This window comes from Salvia hispanica, chromosome 5 (assembly GCF_029641045.1).
Source record: "Salvia hispanica isolate PSC_SH4W2 chromosome 5, Shi_PSC_v1, whole genome shotgun sequence".
NCBI classification, from domain to species: Eukaryota; Viridiplantae; Streptophyta; class Magnoliopsida; order Lamiales; family Lamiaceae; genus Salvia; species Salvia hispanica.
In genome coordinates this window covers 44,992,090-45,010,645 of record NC_142696.1, presented here as the reverse complement: position 1 = coordinate 45,010,645, position 18,556 = coordinate 44,992,090, and the positions used below count along the sequence as shown (strand labels likewise).

Sequence of the window (18,556 nt, the reverse complement as noted above, 5' to 3'; positions counted from 1 at the left end):
CAATAAAAGAACAAGGATTTTTGGCTTTCACCAATAAGGTATAAGTGATGATCAAGACATCACATTGCTGCCATGGAATCGAAAAATATGCCCAAGAACCGAGACATCCCCAATTCTCCACATAGAGCAATAGAGACAATAGTAGACAAGGGATGAAGTCATCATCTAGGCCTAAAAGGGAGTAAACAAGACCCCTTCTTACACCAAGAACAAGGCTGAAAATACAGCCAAGGATGTCATCCAAAAATTGCATCAATTTGGCAAGAATCTCACAATCATCAAGCTCGAAAGAGAAAGAGCTAGCAACCCCAAAATAGGAGCCTTTGCCTCCAAGATTCCAATCACAAACAGCCAAGCAAAGTGGCTATATAAACCACCCAACGCCACTTCTCTCCCATACCTCTCAAGCACCCCAAAGTTTGAATTTTGTAAGAAGTATCGAAGGAGAGGCGGTGGCAGAGAGAAGGAAGTGGCAGCCAAGATTCAAGGATTCACCAAGTGAGGTAAATTCCTCAACACCCTCTCGCATCATGTAGAACAACGAATAGCTAGAAACAAGAACTTAGAATTTTCATAGGATCCTCACAGCAAGGATGAAAACAATAGCAATCATGTAACACTAAGTTGAAGCTCAAGAGCTTAGAGCTATGCAAAATTAGAGATAGCCGCATGATACCCCCTCCCTAAGAATTCAGTGGCATAGTATCATAAGCAAGAACTTAGCAAGATTTCAATTTGAGCAATATACCACCATAAGCCACACAAGACTCCAATGGAGAATTTCTTTTCCAAAAATAAGCTACTGCCATAACTCGAAAAAGGAGTAAGGGGTAGGGGAGGAGAGGACTTAGCTTAGGCGGAGGGGCGACCGGGCGACGGCGAGCGTCGACGGAGCCGAAGAACTTCCGCGGAGAAGCTGCGGATCACGGCGGCAGTAGGGGCGAGGCGACCCGGCGACGGGCGAGCGTCGACGCAGTCCGGAAGCTCCTGCGAAGAAGATGCAGGTCGCGGCTGAGAGAGGGAGAAGGAGGCGATGCCTCCTCTCTGCCGCTAGGTTCGCCGAGGACGCCGGCGCTGGACGAAGAGCGCTCGTCGGAGAACGCCGAGGCGAATTCGCCGGCGACGCAGAGGAGGCGCCGACACAGAGCAGCACCCGGCGAGGCGGCGAGTTACGGAGGCACGGAGTTGAGGCGATGCCTCCTCTCCACTGCTGACGTCGCCGAGAGGGAAGAGAACTCGCCGGAGAGCGTTCGCTGGAGAAGGAGAACTCGATGGAGGAAGGAGTACGTGCCGACGGGACTCTGAAATCCGTCGAGCTAGCGGCGATTTCACCGGAGAGGAAAGGCGCGCTGCCGTGTTCTCTAATTTTAGGGATTTGAAAAACTTAATTGGTGAATGGAGAAGTGAATGAGAGAGAAGTCCGATTTGAGGGGGGGATTGGAGTCACCCCGGGCGCGAAACCGCCGGAGAGGCCGTGAGCTAGCGGCGATTTCGCCGGAGAAGAGGCGTGAGAAGAGGAGAACTCACCGCTGCTTTCTCAGTGGGAAAACTCTAATTGGAAATTTTGGGGAAGAAGTAAAAGAATGATGTTAGAGGGAGTTGACCGATAGGAGTATATTTTGGCTAATCAAATATTACTTTGGGCCTATTCCACTTTATTTCAAAAAGAAACTTGGGCCTAAGGCAAATGAAGTTGCTGGACCAAATTTAGTAGTGAGGCTAAGTCTTTTTAATTAGTAGATTGGGCCAAGGACTTAATTATGAGAAGTTGGAATTTAATTTAAGGACTCGAGTTGGAGCCCGAAAGTTGATAAGTTAATTTCCAAATAATTTATTTAGATTCCGGGAAAATAAAGTAGTAAAGTGGGAGACGCGAAAGCCGACCGGCGTCGCCCGGCGACGCCATGGGCGGCCTTAAGAAAAATCCGAAGAAAAGGATTTAAGAAGAGACTTTCCAAGAATTCATATTCTTGTTATTTAGTGCCCGAATATTTAAGTTAGAGAAAACAGAATTTCTCCAAAGTTAATAAAGAGAATAAATAAGCTCTGCAGAGTAGTAAAGCCGAGGTAGGATTAAGAAAAATCCTATAGGCCGAGACTGAGATATAGGTGCTATCCAATAGGATGCATGCATTCTTTCTAAAGATAAACAATTCAAGTATTAATTAGCGTACTACGCTATTTATTTTCAAGGGATAAATTGCTCAAGGGCGAGTGAGGCCAAAGCGAGTAATTGAGTTGAGACATAAGCATACCAGGTGGGCTTTCTTTTAATATCCAGCACTATAGTGTGGATATAAAGCAAATACTTTTGAAGTTATGAAAAATCATTTTCTCAAAATGAAGCAGTGATTATTTTAAAGTTGTTGTCATGCCATAAAATGTTTGTTTTGAGGCCTATCTGTTGGGGTTGTAGCCCGTGGGTTTTGGCGATGCCAGCCCGAGTTTAAAGAATTCGGTTCTTAATAGGACCGCAAATCCTGTTCGGAATAATGTGCACGAGAGCCGTGAGCCATCAGCTGTTGGCCGGCGATGTGTCCGCTGAAGGTGGCCACCTTCACGGTACACGTTTATCAGATAAGGCGAGGATCCAAAAGAACTTAGATTGATCAATCGAACTTTTAGCTCACAGAGAATTTAGTATGCTCGGGCCTTTTAAGAAAAACCCCTGTGCGATACTGTGGATGGATGACAACTATATATTGTATGTTTTGTTTTCGGCATGTGTCCACTGAGTACTCCTGTACTCAGCCCTGCATGTATTTATAAATGTGCAGGTTGAACGTCAAGAGGAGGGAGAAATGATCGGAGTCAATGCTACTAAATAATTAAGTGGATCTCTTCACGATTCGTGTCTTCATACACGAAGTCGTCTAGTATGGACTTATTCCGCTGCTCTTTTGTGAAGTGAGACATCTTAGAATCTCACCTTCGAACTCTGATTTATTGATGTAGTATTCATTCTAGTTCTAAGACCATGAAATGGTACATTTGGCTTCCATTCTAGGAAGTGTTCGACTTGGCCTTTGAGTATATTCACAAGTTCTTTCCCCCTTTCTTTCCCCGCTTCTTTAATCCCCCATTAGTCGCGATTTACCCGCTTTCGCTATCCTTAGCAAAATGCGGTCGTGACAGCCGCTCGCAACCATGATCACATATACTCCATCCGTCCCCGATTAAGAGTCACACTTTTCCATTTCGGTATGTTCCCAATTAAGAGTCACACTTCATTTTTACCATAAATAGTAAGTAGGTCCCACATTCCACTAACTCAATTCACTCACATTTTATTATAAAACAAATATAAAAAAATAGGTCCCACATTCTACTAACCTTTTCAACCAACTTTTTTTTACATTTCTTAAAACTCGTGCCCGGTCAAAGTGTGACTCTTAATCGGGGATGGAGGGAGTATATTTTTTTAAATAAAAAGGTTAATCCATCTAAACCAAGGTCGAATCCTAGCTTGGGGGACATGGCAGGACTCTACTTGTTGGAGAGGTGGCGGAGATCGGTCGTCAAATTAACCGGCGTAGATTGCTGATGAACAGTGGGTCCGGCGGTAGGGTTTGTTGGCATGTTTAGATTTTAGTAATTATTGGGAGAGATAAGAATAGAAAAAGAAGTGTCATATTTTTTAGTTTTTGTATGAGTCGTGTACTCTATTTACTGGATAAGATCGCGACCTGCATATACACATCTACTCCCTCCGTCCACGAAAATTTGTCTCAGTTTTCCATTTCCGTCCGTCCCCCAAAATTTGTCCCATTTCACTTTTACCATTTTTGGTAGTGGACCCCATATTCCACTAACTCATTCATACTCACATTTTATTATAAAACTAATACTTTAAAAGTAGGACCCACAATCCACTAACTTTTTCAAATCACTTTCCATTACATTTCTTAAAACCCGTGCCCGGTCAAACCGGGACGAATTTTCGTGAACGGATGGAGTAATATATTAGCTACAATGCAAATTTAATCATCAACTAATTATTAAAGTTGTTATTTGTATAACTATAATGTTGAATTAATTGCATACATGGGATAGACAAATAAAACTTTGGCTTAAGGCAACAAATTGAAATGGACAAAAAATTAAAATGTACACAGTACATATCACTCACAATTTAGGCACTCGTGACACTTGATGTAGAACCAATTTGGTTGCTATATGTATTAAATACTAGTATTAATTTACTCAGAGCGTATGCCAGAATATACTAACAAACAGGGTATGAAAATAATTTATAGTAGTACTAGTGTCGGTAATGGCACCATCTAAGTGGATTCAGCGAGCGGTTGCTAGTTTTCCCTTTCGCGTGCGCGGTGGGCTGTCTCATCCCGCCCGCCTCTGCTTGCAACCGTCTCACATATATTAAGGTTTTCTAAAAATAAAGGTACACTATTATAGGTAAATAGACTAAATTATTATATACTCCATCCGACTCTGAAAAGTATGAATTATTTCTTATTAGTCCGCCCTTGAAAAATATGAACTTTCTAAGTTTGGAATAGTTAAACAACACATTATCCATACACATAATTTTATTTACACTACACTCTTAATGATGTGGATCTCACTCTCCAATAACACCTCCTTTTGTCAACTTCTCTCTTATGTTACCAGTTATACATTAAAACTCGTGCTGAATTATACGTTCATAGTACTTTTCAAGGACGAGGGAAGTATGTATTTAATTCATAAAAAATGATTAAAAAGACGATTGTGTTTCAGTGTCCAAAAAAATGTTCGAGGATGTGGCGGAACTAGAAATAGTGACAAGACGGTGCTGAAATAGTAACAGAACAACATTTTCTCAAGTTATATCATATGCCAAAATTCTAGGACACTTTAATATAAAAAAATTAATATAATAATTCAAAAACTAAACTATAAAGTAAGTAATAAATTCATGAAATATTACCATTTTTTCGTATCAAACCATATCCCTAAACTCTTGCTCTCATTAGTAATTAATATAAAACATTAAAAATATAGTAAAAAAATAAAAAAATAAAGAGAGTATAATCGAATAAGGAGTAATATACATAACAAATACATTAATTATTGATGGTATAAGGAATTAAAATTCCTATAACATACATAATTGATAGTACATGAATTAGAATTTACAAATTGATGGTATACTTTTGTAGGCAAATTAATGGAAAAAAGAATTAAATATATGACTTAGAGTTATTAAAACTAATGGCTCAATCAAAATATTAGTATTACTTCTTGGGAAAAAAATAATACTATGTAACTAGGGATGTCACTTGGGCTAACCTGCTCGGGTTCGGGCCAATCCATTCGGGTTGTCGGGTTATTCGGGCTGTGAATTTTTCAGATTATAAATTTTCGGCCCTAATCCTAAATCTTCGGGTTTCGAGCTAACCCACGGGCTATTCGGGTCAATAGTAATCTTATATGTTACTTTCTATCCAATCCAATATTCTAAGTTATTAAAAAGCATAGTTGCAAATTGTAAAGTATTATCAAAGTAATCAAGAGAAAGAAAATAATAGCAATTGAAAATTGTAACAAAATAGATAAACATATCGTTTAATTAATAGCACATATGAATCTGACTACAATTAACTAGAAATCATGCATTCCATATAACTCTAAGTTTCAATTTGAGAGAGAAGACATAATTACCATATATTCTTCATATCAATGTTGTACTAGTATTTAATATTGATATTACCGAATATACTTCATATAAGTATATAATCCAAAATTTTAATTATATTTTTATATTAAATGCTCAACCCGTGGGCTAACCCGCAACCCATTCGGGCCAGCCCGCATAACCCGCTGACTCGAACGGGTTAGCCCGTATAGCCCGCTTCTGAATATGGGTTGCGATTTTTCGACCCTAACCCTATGATTTTACGGGGTAATTCGGGTCCACCTGTGGATTTCGGGCTAGATTGACATCTAGGCCTGAAAATTTAATCTGCGGGTTTCGGGTATTCCCGACCCAGTCCCAATACCCGACGAATTATGGGTACCCGAAACCCGAAATAAAGGGTTTGGGTACGGGGTTGGGTAGTTAATGTTAGGATTTTTCGGGTTTAGAGTACCCGAAACCCGTATTAGGGTACCCAACTAATACCCGATTAAACCCGATTAATTATGTATTTGTGATAAATTTTTTTATTTGGTATAGGACTATGGCTCGTAAGGTAAATCTAGGGTAACTTTATTTAATCACATGTAGATTTATGAATTTTTCGTATGCATCACTTTTTCAAGTTTTCTTCACGCCGCTGCTGTTGCTCTCTTTTTGCCGTTTGCTCTCTTCTTTACATTCGTGTTCGGTTCATGTTGCATTATTTATGTTCTTAATTGTTATCTTTAGAAAATATATAGTTAATTAGTGGGGAGTGATCAATTGCTAACTCATCATTTAATTGCTAACTGCAACTAATTCAAGGCCATAAGATTTTAGAAAACGTGTGGTCTATAATTTGCCACGTGTAATTTTTGTTTTTATTAATTAAATCGAAAAATATAAAAAAAACTCTTTTTGGATGAAAATGTCAATATAGTGTTTTGAAAATATCAACACAATGCTTTAAGAATGTTAACCTATTGCTTATATTGACATTCTACATGTATTATATTAACATATTTTATATAGTATGTTGACATTTCTGTTGTACGAAAAAATTAAAAAATTTCAAAAAAAATTTCAAATTTTGACGTCGGAACATATGCATGTAGGACATCGTTGGAATCCTTATAAAATTATCTTTAATTTGATATATGTTATATGAATTTAAAGTTTTAGGATTTCTTTTAAAAGTTAGTTATAACTAATTTTGTAGTTAATTGACATTAATACCCCAATTGATATTTTTTGTGCATGATATGAATACTCAAGGGTTGAATGATCTTCACCTTTAATTTAAATATCTAATGCCTATCATTTAGTTGTAGTTAGTAATTTAGGGGTGAGTTAGCAATATAACACACCCCGTTAATTAGTTATCCTTTCTCCATTTTATTTACATGTTCATTTAATGTCTTAAAAAGTTATTTTAATCTCTTTTATAATCCCTTTTATGTTTCAATTTATACCAAAAAAAAATTTATTTTAAAATTAAGTAGCGTCTATCTGTCTAAGATCTATTTTATATAATATAGAATTATAGTCAATAAATAGTACTCCCTCCGTCCCGGAGTATTAGACTCACTTCTTTTGGGCACATGATTTAAGGAATTGATATTTAAATAGTTAAAGTGGAGAGAGTAAAGTATGAGAGAGGGAAAAAGTAGGGGAGAGAAGAGAGAAAAAAGTAGGTGGAGAATAAAATAACATAGATGCTTTTTGCTAAAAAAGGAAACGAGTCTAATATGTTGGGACATCCCAAAAAGAAAAGTTGGTCTAATACCTTGGGACGGAGGGAGTATAAGTATTGTGTGATCTTAAAAATTTCTATTATCATCACAATTTAATTTATATAAAAGAATAAATTTTAAATATAATAATTCCGGGTTTATGGGTACCCGATTAGTTGGGTTCGGGTACCCGCATCGGGTATTAGGGTACCTAAATTCACATACGAGTCGGGTATTGAGTATGATATTTTTGAGATTTCGGGTTCGGGTACCCGAATTTTCGGGTTTGGATACCCACAAATACCCGAACTTACACCCCTATGACATCACTACTCGTAACTAACAATTAATGAGTCATTGTTATTATTTGTCAAAAGGCGACGAATCGCGGAGCGGATCTCCTAATCCACATTCCCTACTCCAACTCTAATACACACTCACAACTTAATAAAATAATACTACCACCACTTGACCATCACTTATATAGTATAACATTATTTTATTAAGTTGTGAGAGTGTGTATTAGGATTGGAGTAGGGAATGTGGATTAGGAGATCCGCTCCAGACAAATCGATAGCGAAGATTTTTTCAAGAATTAAACAGGAGGAGGAGTATTATTTAATATCTGGGCTACCAAATATTAATGGGCCGATTAATTCTATTCTACCGCTTCAGCCCAATATCAGAAAACAGTAACTTCATCTTCTTCCTTCGGTATTTCACATTTTCTGCAACTGGGCGGCACCCTTACAGTTTCCGGTGGTATTAGTGATCAGGAACCGGCCAAGGCCTCGCTGGCGCGGGGACTTGTCCTACGCTGGTTCCGCCACTGGTTCGAGGCATCCAAATTTTGATTGTTTTGTGTATATATTGATTAGTCAGAATGTACTTATAAATTGGACACTAGAGATCAACGGATATTTGATAAAATTGATACAGTGGGTTTATACGCATAACAAGTCAGTTGATAATTAGACACTTAATAGGGGTAGGCTAAGAATAGTAAGAAATGAGTTATGTTACGCAAATTGTTGAACAAAACAGATGCACGCTATATGCACGTTATATGCACGTACGGGGAAGTACTTGTTGGAGACGCAGTCGATTAATGGGGTTGTACTTGTTGGAGAGACGGCCGATGAACGGTGTAGATTGCCGATGAACGGTGGCGCTGGTGGGTCCAGCGGTTAGTGTTTGCTGGCATGTTTAGATTTTAGTGATTAAAGGGGAGAGATGAGCATAGAAAATTGAGTTGTGAACTCTATCATGATTCATGAACAATTATCAAGCTGTGTTGATTGATATTCATATTTTATATTTATTAGAAAAATTACAATAGTGAGTGTCATGAGTGCCTGAATTGTGAGAGATATGTTGTCAATTAAGCTTTTACACTAACTTTTGATTGTTAATTAGGATTTTTAGGGTGCATAATTAGTTTTTAGCATTAAATTTAAATGTTGTAGTTAGTTATTTATTAAAGGGTCTGTAAATCTTCTTAAGCTTCAATTTTGGTAATCTTATAATTGTGGTCTATTATCGAACATATTTTATACTCCATTAGATAAATTTTGATATGTCTATCCCATGTAAAAAATCAATTCAAGGCTTACAGTTACAGTTAAATATATAACAAATACTCCGTACTAATAATTCATTGATAATTAATCTGCATTATACCAGCTAATATATTGGATGTGTATATGCAGTCAACGATCTTATCCAACAGTTATATATATCACTATATGCATGATGTAGAATCAATTTGATTGCTATTGTTTATCAACACAATAAAATGATGATTCTTCTCTTGTTTTTGTGTCTCCCAATAATCATCACCCTCAACTTCCAAGCACAAATTTATGAGCAAGCCACGGAACTCCATCCAACGAGGCCACCAGGGCTCCCTCTTTGGCGAATGTATTGAACAAAAATAGGTGCACGGTATATGCACGATATATGCACGTAAGTAAGTAATGTTCTAAATAAAGCTATTAAAATGTTCTAAAGCTGAATGATACTTACTAAATATCTGATTTATATTATGAAAGTTACATTTAACTATACGAATTTTTTAATAACTTTTTGGGGGCGGAAGTGAAAGGGTTTGAACTCTAAATTAAGGTATACCTTTAGCTTTCAAAACCACCGTTCCATTAAGCTTGACCTTCATTTTGTATTTAAATCATCACAGTTACTTATACTAATCAATGGATGGGAAAACAATTTATAATAACTTCCCTAAATATGCATGATTAATTTGCTCGAGTGTATACCACAATGAATAATACACTATCAATCGGGGTGAGAAAATAATTTATAAAATCTTCCGAATGTGTAGAATTTACTCAATAATTTCTCACAAAGTATATTTTTTTACCAATTCAGGGTCCAACTTAAGCATGGGTTATTGTAAATTAAAGTAGTAGTCGTTTGTTTTTTAAATAAATTGGATTTTAATATATAAAAAAATATTTTAAAAAAATATTAATTAATTGTAGAAAATGCTCGAATGCTCGCATTCCAGGGCCTCAGTGGCTGAGCGCACAGCACGCCCTAGTCGCTACATGTGTATTGGTTACTATATGCATGATGTAGATTGTAGAATCAATTTGATTGCCATGTGGAGTGGATTTTTTTGGAAATTGTACATTTTTTAACACATTATTATCGTAATTCTTGGATTATGATATCATTGCTGACCGATTCAATAAGTACCGGCCTTATATAAAACATACTACTATTCCCTATTTAGATAAATATTGATTATATGCATTATTCTTATATATTGCATATATAGCTAATATATTGGATATGTATGTGCAATCGACGATCTTATCTGTATTATACTTATGTAGCATATATAGCTAATATATCAAATATGTATGTGCAGTTGACGATCTCATCAAGCAGTTATATAACTATATGATACTCCGTAATACTTATATACAAGGACGAACCTACAGTGGGTCAAGCCGCCGCTCCAGCAGGCAGTGGTGGACCCAGGAATTTTATATTGGGGCTGCCAAAATGACATAACAAAAAATGAAGAGAAATATAAAGTAATTAAGACAAGAAAACGTTAAAAAATGGTGCCAAAATGACATAACACAAAATGAAGAGAAATATAAAGAAATTAGGACAAGTAAACATTAAAAATATAGTACTGTTAGGCTCAATGACTCGAACTCAGCTCTCAAGTTTATGAAGTTTTTAAGGTAGATACCCCCATCACTTGAGCTGATACTATATTACGAAATTCATAGGTTATATATGTGAATATAATAGTTAAAGTTGTTGGGGGTTCCAATGCCACCCCACCCCTCCATATAGGTCCACCACTGCCAGCAGGGGCTTGGCCGGCGCTGATCGGTTGTCCCTGCTTACGTCTATTTTATGTTGTTTACAAAAAGGGATGAGGAAAAGAGGGAGGGAGATGATAGAAGAAAAAGATAAGTTAGAAAGTAGTGTATCATTAAATTTATAACGGTGTTGGGGTCCACTATTAATTAAAGAGTAATTAATTCTTTGTGTTTTTCAAGAGAATTGGAAAGTACTACACATAGAAGTGTATAATCGAATTTGCAGTATTTTAATTTGTGAAATGATACCTAAAGCTAATTTTCTTGCATTTACAGTTTAATACTTGAGTTTATGTTTAACAAATATTTTGCATATCTCCATAATATCCATAATATCACAATTTGTGTATTTCTATTTGTATCTCTATTTCAATATATTAAAATATTAGAGTACTTAGTAGTCATTTAAATAATAAAAAAATGTCAAATGGAGTATTAGTTAATTTATTTGAAAATACAGTATTAAATCTTGAATTTTAAAGTTTATTAGAATGCTTATTTTTCCTTATTTAAATAGTAAAATATTATCGTTTTAAACATTACCGATAATTGAAAAAAATTGAAAATTGCAATGTGATATTATGATTTCTAACATTATGAGACTCTCCAATTATTTTACTAAATTTTATAATTTGAATGAGAATTATCTCATATAAAAATATATTAAATTTTGTAGTTTAAATATATCATGTATTTGAGTTTTAATCACTTTATAAATTTATTAAATAAAAGAGCTTAAAATACAAAAATATTATTTTAAATATCTATTTATTTATAATCAGAATTATTTTTATGGATAATTTTAGCACCGACTTATTTACATTTCTAGTTCCGTCCCTGCTTATATAGTATTGCATATATAGCAGATATATCGGATATGTATGTGCAGTCGGCAATCTTATTAAGTAGTTATATAAACCTATATGGTATTTTTTGCCTATTGTGCGTTTTCTTTCAAAACAATACTATCTCAATTCTCAAACTACCCAAAACATGATGTTTATTCTCTTGTTTTTCCTTCTCCCAGTAATGATCATCTTCTACTTCCAAGCACAAAAATATAAACATGCCACCAAACTCCATCCACCGGGGCCAAGGGGGCTGCCGTTCATCGGAATTCTGCACCAGTTCAACGTCCGATCTCCGCACACGTACCTCCGCCACCTCTCCAACAAGTACGGCCCCGTCATGTCCCTCAAGCTCGGACTACGGCCAGTCGTTGTGATTTCCTCAGCAGATGCCGTGAAAGAGATCATGAAATCACACGACGCCATTTTCTCCAGCCGCCCGCTTCTTGTTTCCCTGCAGAGGCTCACGCACAACGGCCTAGATGTTGCGTTTTCGCCCTACAACCAAGTGTGGAGGGAGATGAGGAAGATCTCCACCATCCATCTCTTTGGCGCGAAACAAGTTCAATCATCTCAGCCTATTTTCAAAGATGAAGTGCGGAAGATGATGGCGAAGATTGCTAGAGAAGCATCTTCTTCCACCGTCGTTAACTTGAGCGAGACTGTAGATTGTATGCTCATATCATCTCAATACTTAGAAAATAAAGGGAAGGTTTTAAATGGGAGTTTAAATCCTAGCCACAGATCTGAATTGATCAAGATGGATGAATCTGGACCATTGGATCAGTCAGCTGCTGATCTTTTATCTTGACTTTTCATTTACTTAGTTTGTATAGAAGAAACATCTGTAATTCTTCATTCAAGTTGTAAACTCCGAAAAATCCCCAAATTACTCAATCAATCAAATTCTCTCATTCTTCCTCTCTGAATCATCTGAATCACCTGATTTCAATCTCAAAAGCTAACAAATTTGGCGCCGTCTGTGGGAACAACAGGCATTTGAGATTGTGTTTGTCTGGAATCGAATTCGCGAGGAAGAGGATGGCTTCAAGATTTGAAGCGGAAAAGTTCACCGGGAAAAACGACTTCGGTCTGTGGCGGATGAAGATGCGCGCGATGTTCATCCAACAAGGGCTATCGGCGGCGCTTGAAGGAGAGAAGGTGGGGGACGGTACAGCACCGGCGGCTGGAACGGCCGGAGCAGAGCCTGATGAGAAAGCGCTCGCGAAGCGAGCAGAAATTATGGCGAAAGCTCACAGCGTAGTGGTTCTGTGCCTTGGTAATAAGGTGTTGCGAGAGGTCGCGAAAGAAACTACAGCGGCCGGGATTTTAACCAAATTGGAAAACCTCTACCTGACGAAGTCTTTGGCAAATCGATTGTGCATGAAACAAAGGCTATACTCGTACAGATTCTTGGATGATAAAGGCGTAATGGAACAACTGGAGGATTTTAATAAAGCGATTGATGATCTTGAGAACATCGACGTGACGATCGGCGATGAGGATAAGGCGATACTCCTCCTCAACGCTCTACCTAAATCCTATGATCATCTCCGCGACGCGATGATGTATGGAAGGGAAGGGACCATCACTTTCCTAGAAGTTCAGTCTGCGTTAAGGGCCAAAGAGCTTCAATCTGTTGGGGCAAGAAACGTTGATTCTACCTCAGAGAGTCTGAATATTAAAGGCTTCAAGGGCAAGAAAGCATCCAAGAAGAAGTTCGATGGTTCGAAGCAATCTGGGAATGATCAGAAAGAGAGCCGGGTGTGTTTTTGGTGCAAGAAGCCTGGGCATTTGAAAAAGGACTGCTATGGCTGGAAACGGAAACAAGCTACATCTGGAAATCAAGGTACAAATACTTCTGACTATATTGAATCAATTGAAACTGCAGAAGTTTTGAATGTAATGGAAACCATTGATGGGGCATCTTGGATTATGGATAGTGGATGTAGTTTTCATATATGTCCAAATCTGAATTGGTATGAACATCTAGATGAAGCCTCTGGCACTGTGACATTGGGCAACAACAAGGTGTGTGATGTGAAGGGGATAGGCTCAATAAGGTTGAAGATGCAAGATCAGTCTATAAAGCTGTTGACTGATGTAAGATATATTCCAGAGGTGAAAAGGAATTTGATATCCCTGGGTCACTAGAGATGAAGGGGTATTCATTCCTTTCATCTGGTGGAAGAATGGTGGTAAGGAAGGGGCAAGATGTGGTCATGACTGCTGAGAGGAGAGGGAGCCTATACTATCTTTATGCTTCTGTCATCAAGATTCAGAGTAATGAGGTAAACTTGGTGAGTTCAGCCAGCTTGAAGTTATGGCATGAAAGGCTGGGTCATCCAGCCATGGGGAGCATCAAAGAACTGGTGAAAAAGGAGATCATCTCAGCTACTGTTACACAAGAGCCAGAACCTTGCCAAGATTGCATTCGAGGGAAAGCAAAGAAACAACCATATCCCATTGGTAAACATACTTCTTCTTCTCCTTTAGAGTATGTCCATAGTGATTTATGGGGGCCAGCATCTGTGAATACTATTGGTGGGGGTAAATACTACATGTCACTAATTGATGATTATTCTAAGAAGATTTGGATATATATTTTGAAAGAGAAATCATAAGCTTTTAGTAAATTCAAGGAATGGTGTAGTGAGGTGGAGTTAGAGAGGGGCTGTAAGGTGAAGTGCCTCAGAACTGACAATGGCCTTGAATACTTATCTAAGGAGTTTGATAATTTCTGCAAGGAGAAGGGAATCAAAAGGCATAAGACTGTTCCCATGAACCCCCAACAAAATGGGGTGGCTGAGAGAGCCAACAGAACCATTGTTGAGAGAATAAGGTGTATGTTGTTCTCTTCAGGGCTAGGAAAGAAGTTCTGGGGTGAAGCTGCCTCTACTGCTGTGCATTTGTTGAATAAATGCCCATCATCTTCCATTAATGGTGACACACCAGATTACAGATGGTATGGAAGGCATTCTAGTTACTCTAACTTGAAGATTTTTGGCTGTAAAGCCTTTGCTCATGTGAAGCAAGGAAAACTGGATCCTAGGGCATTAATGTGTGTAATGCTAGGATATCAAAAGGGGGTAAAAGGTTATAGGCTATGGTGCATAGAGCCTGGAAATCACAAGATCTTGATAAGTAGAGATGTGACTTTTCTGGAGAATGATATGCCTTACTTGAACAAAGGAAATACTGCTGATGGAATAAGGATTGTTACTGATAGTAGTAATGACTTTGAGGTGGAGCTAGGGGTTGATAAGGATGATAACCAAGGTCAACAAATGCCTGAAAGAGATGCTGGAACTGAGCAGGTAGATACTGATCAATCTGATGAATCAGGTACCGGAACTCATCAGCAAGATGGTGCAGCTGAGGATTTGAGAAATTATCAGTTGGCCAAGGACAGAGTCAGAAGAACTTCAAGACGACTTCCTGCCAGATTCTCTGATTCTGAAATGGTTTTTTATGCGCTGACTATTGCAGAGCAGCTAGAGCCTGAAGAGCCACTGACATATAAAGAGGCCATGGAAAGCAATGACAAGGATAAGTGGCTGCAAGCAATGAGAGATGAGATAAACTCTCTGATGAAAAATAAGACATGGACTTTGGTGGATAGAGTGGAAGGCAGAAAGCTGGTCACATGCAAGTGGATTTTCAAAAGAAAATTGGAGGCAGATGGTTCAATCAGATATAAGGCCAGGTTGGTTGCAAGAGGGTTTAGCCAAGAATATGGAATCGATTACAACGAGGTTTTTTCACCTGTTGTGAAGCATAGCTCCATCAGAATGCTTATGGCTATTGTGGCAAACAGAAACTGGGAATTAGAACAATTGGATGTCAAAACGGCATTTTTGAATGGTGACTTGGAGGAAACCATATACATGGTGCAACCCGAGGGGTTTGCTGTACCTGGGGAAGAGATGAAGGTTTGCAAGCTCAACAAGAGCCTTTATGGCTTAAAACAGGCCAGTAGGCAATGGCACAAGAAATTCAACTCTCACATGCTGAAATGTGGCTTCATCAGATCCAAATATGATTCTTGTGTGTACTACAAGAAAAGAGGTGGAGTTGTTGTGGCTTATCTGCTATTATACGTAGATGATATGCTCGTTGCAGGGTCCAACATGAAAGAGGTGCAAATAGTGAAAGATGATCTGAAATCAGGCTTTGACATGAAGGACCTAGGGCCTGGAAGAAGAATACTTGGGATGAGTATAGTCAGAAGTAGAAAGGCTGGGAGTATTTGGCTTGGTCAATCTGAGTATATCCTAAGATTGTTGAAAAGATTCAGAATTGACAACCTTAAGGAAACAACTACACCATTGGCACAACATTTCAAGTTATCAGTTGATCAAAAGCCACATAATGCAGAAGAAAGGAAAGAAATGGAGCTCATCCCATATGCTAGCATCATAGGGAGTGTGATGTATGCCATGATTTGTACGAGGCCGGACATTGCACAAGCTGTGAGTTTGACTAGTAGATTTATGTCTGATCATGGAAAGGAACACTGGTCAGCTCTCAAGTGGCTCTTAAGGTATCTAAAGGGAGCAGCAAATCTGGGAATATTGTATGGAGGAGGCAGTGGCTGGAAAGGGGATGCACTGGTAGGTTTCTCTGACTCGGACTTTGCTGGCAACGTGGATAACAGGCGATCTCAGTCAGGCTACGTATTTACCATGTTTGGGTCAGCAGTTAGTTGGAAATCGAGCCTCCAAGATGTTGTTGCACTATCAACGACAGAGGCAGAATATCTTGCCTTAACAGCAGCAGTTAAGGAAAGCTTTTGGCTAAAGGGGCTAGCTGCAGAGTTTGGGATTGTTCAGAGATCAGTAGCCATTGGATGCGATAACAACAGCGCTATATGCCTCGCTAAGCACCAAGTCTTCCACGAACGGAGCAAGCACATAGACGTGCGCCTACACTTCATCAGAGAAAAGATAGAGGAGAATGAAGTGGAGATATTCAAAGTGAGCACCAAAGTTAATCCAGCAGACATGCTTACAAAGGCACTACCGAGAGAGAAACTTCAGCTCTGCAGGAGATTGGTGTTCTTGAGTGATGACAGTGGGATGATTGAGCAAGGTGGAGATTTGTAGATTGTATGCTCATATCATCTCAATACTTAGAAAATAAAGGGAAGGTTTTAAATGGGAGTTTAAATCCTAGCCACAGATCTGAATTGATCAAGATGGATGAATCTGGACCATTGGATCAGTCAGCTGCTGATCTTTTATCTTGACTTTTCATTTACTTAGTTTGTATAGAAGAAACATCTGTAATTCTTCATTCAAGTTGTAAACTCCGAAAAATCCCCAAATTACTCAATCAATCAAATTCTCTCATTCTTCCTCTCTGAATCATCTGAATCACCTGATTTCAATCTCAAAAGCTAACAGAGACGATGCTGTCGCTTTCTAGTAACTCTATATGTAGAGTTGCGTTTGGGAAGACCTATGGAGATGAAGGCTATGGAAAGAACCGTTTCTTTGATCTTCTTCGCGAAATGCAGTCGCTTCTTGGAGGTTTTTTTGTGGAGGATTACTTGCCTTGGTTTCGATGGGTTGATAGATTGCTTGGTATGAATAAAAAGCTTGGCAAGAATTTTCATGACATGGATTCTTTCTATGAGGAACTGATTGAAGAGCATATGGATCCGAATAGGCCAAAATCTATGGAGGGAGACATCGTTGATATATTGTTAAGGATTAAAGAAAATGGAACGACGTCGTTTGAGGTTACAATGGACCACATCAAAGCACTACTAATGGTATGTATGTTAATGTAATGAATATCGTATTTGGTTAATTAATTTGAGTAAACATATTATGACTATTGTAGCCTTGTTTGCAGAATATAATAGCCGGAGGCAGCGACACGGTTTCAGCTGCGTTAGTGTGGGCGATGGCCGCGTTGGTGAAGAAGCCTTTGTTGATGAAGAAATTGCAAGCGGAGATAAGGCAGTTGGCCAGAAAGAAAGATTTGATCGATGAAAAAGACATAGAGAAACTTCCGTATTTAAGGGCAGTTGTGAAGGAGAGTCTGAGGTTGTATCCACCAGCTCCACTGTTAATACCACGAGAGACGACCAAGAAATATAGTGTAAATGGTTATGAAATCGAAGGTGGAAGTACTGTGTATGTCAATGCTTGGGCTATTGCAAGAGATCCTGCGATGTGGGAAAACGAGGATGAGTTCTTGCCTGAGAGGTTTTTGGAGTCTGGCCTTGATCCAAGGGGCCAGACTCCGGAGTTGATCCCGTTTGGATTCGGGCGAAGAAGGTGTCCGGGGATCGGAATGGCAACGGCTGAGATGGAACTCGCATTGGCAAATGTTGTGGGCAAATTTGATTGGGAGTTTCCGGTTGGAATGAAGGAAGAGGATATTGATTTTGAGGTTTTGCCTTGAATCACAATGCATAAGAAGAATGCTCTTTGCCTCCTTCCCAAGCTCGTGATTGCATAGATCTTTGCAGACTATCTACTTACTATAAATGTCTAAGTAAGCAATGTTATAAACTAGGCTCTTAAAATGTTCTAAACCCTGTGAAATATTTCTATTATTATGCAAAAGTTATAACTAGCTTGTATCGTTTACTTGTGGTCAGTAATGAACGGGTTTTGGAACCTAATAACTTGTAGTTATCCCTTAGAATGTCCAACTAGACATTTATTTTGTAGTATTAAATAATCATAACTTTCTATAAACTAATCTACAAGTTTCCCTCGTGTGGGAAACCTATTTCCAAATACATAGAGATATGAGGTGGGGAAACACTTATAAAAACTTCCCTAAATGTGCATGATTAATTTATTCAATGCATGCCACAACGAATAGACTAACAAATGGGGTGAGAAAATAATTGATAAAAACTTTCCAAATGTGTAGGATTTACTTAAGTACCATATCTCACAAAGTATAATGTTTTACAGATTCAGGGGCCAACTTAAGTATGGATCATTGTGAATTTTAGCAATTGCTTATTCT

General features: G+C 38.2%; 1 pseudogene across 1 annotated transcript; it reads left to right on the top strand.

Moving 5' to 3' along the window:
- Positions 1-11,648: 11,648 nt before the first annotated feature.
- LOC148926909 (6,7,8-trihydroxycoumarin synthase-like) lies at positions 11,649-18,187 on the top strand (annotated as a pseudogene). Its single transcript, XR_016130502.1, has 3 exons — positions 11,649-12,227; positions 16,962-17,339; positions 17,423-18,187. The product of XR_016130502.1 is annotated as a 6,7,8-trihydroxycoumarin synthase-like (transcript).
- Positions 18,188-18,556: the final 369 nt, after the last annotated feature.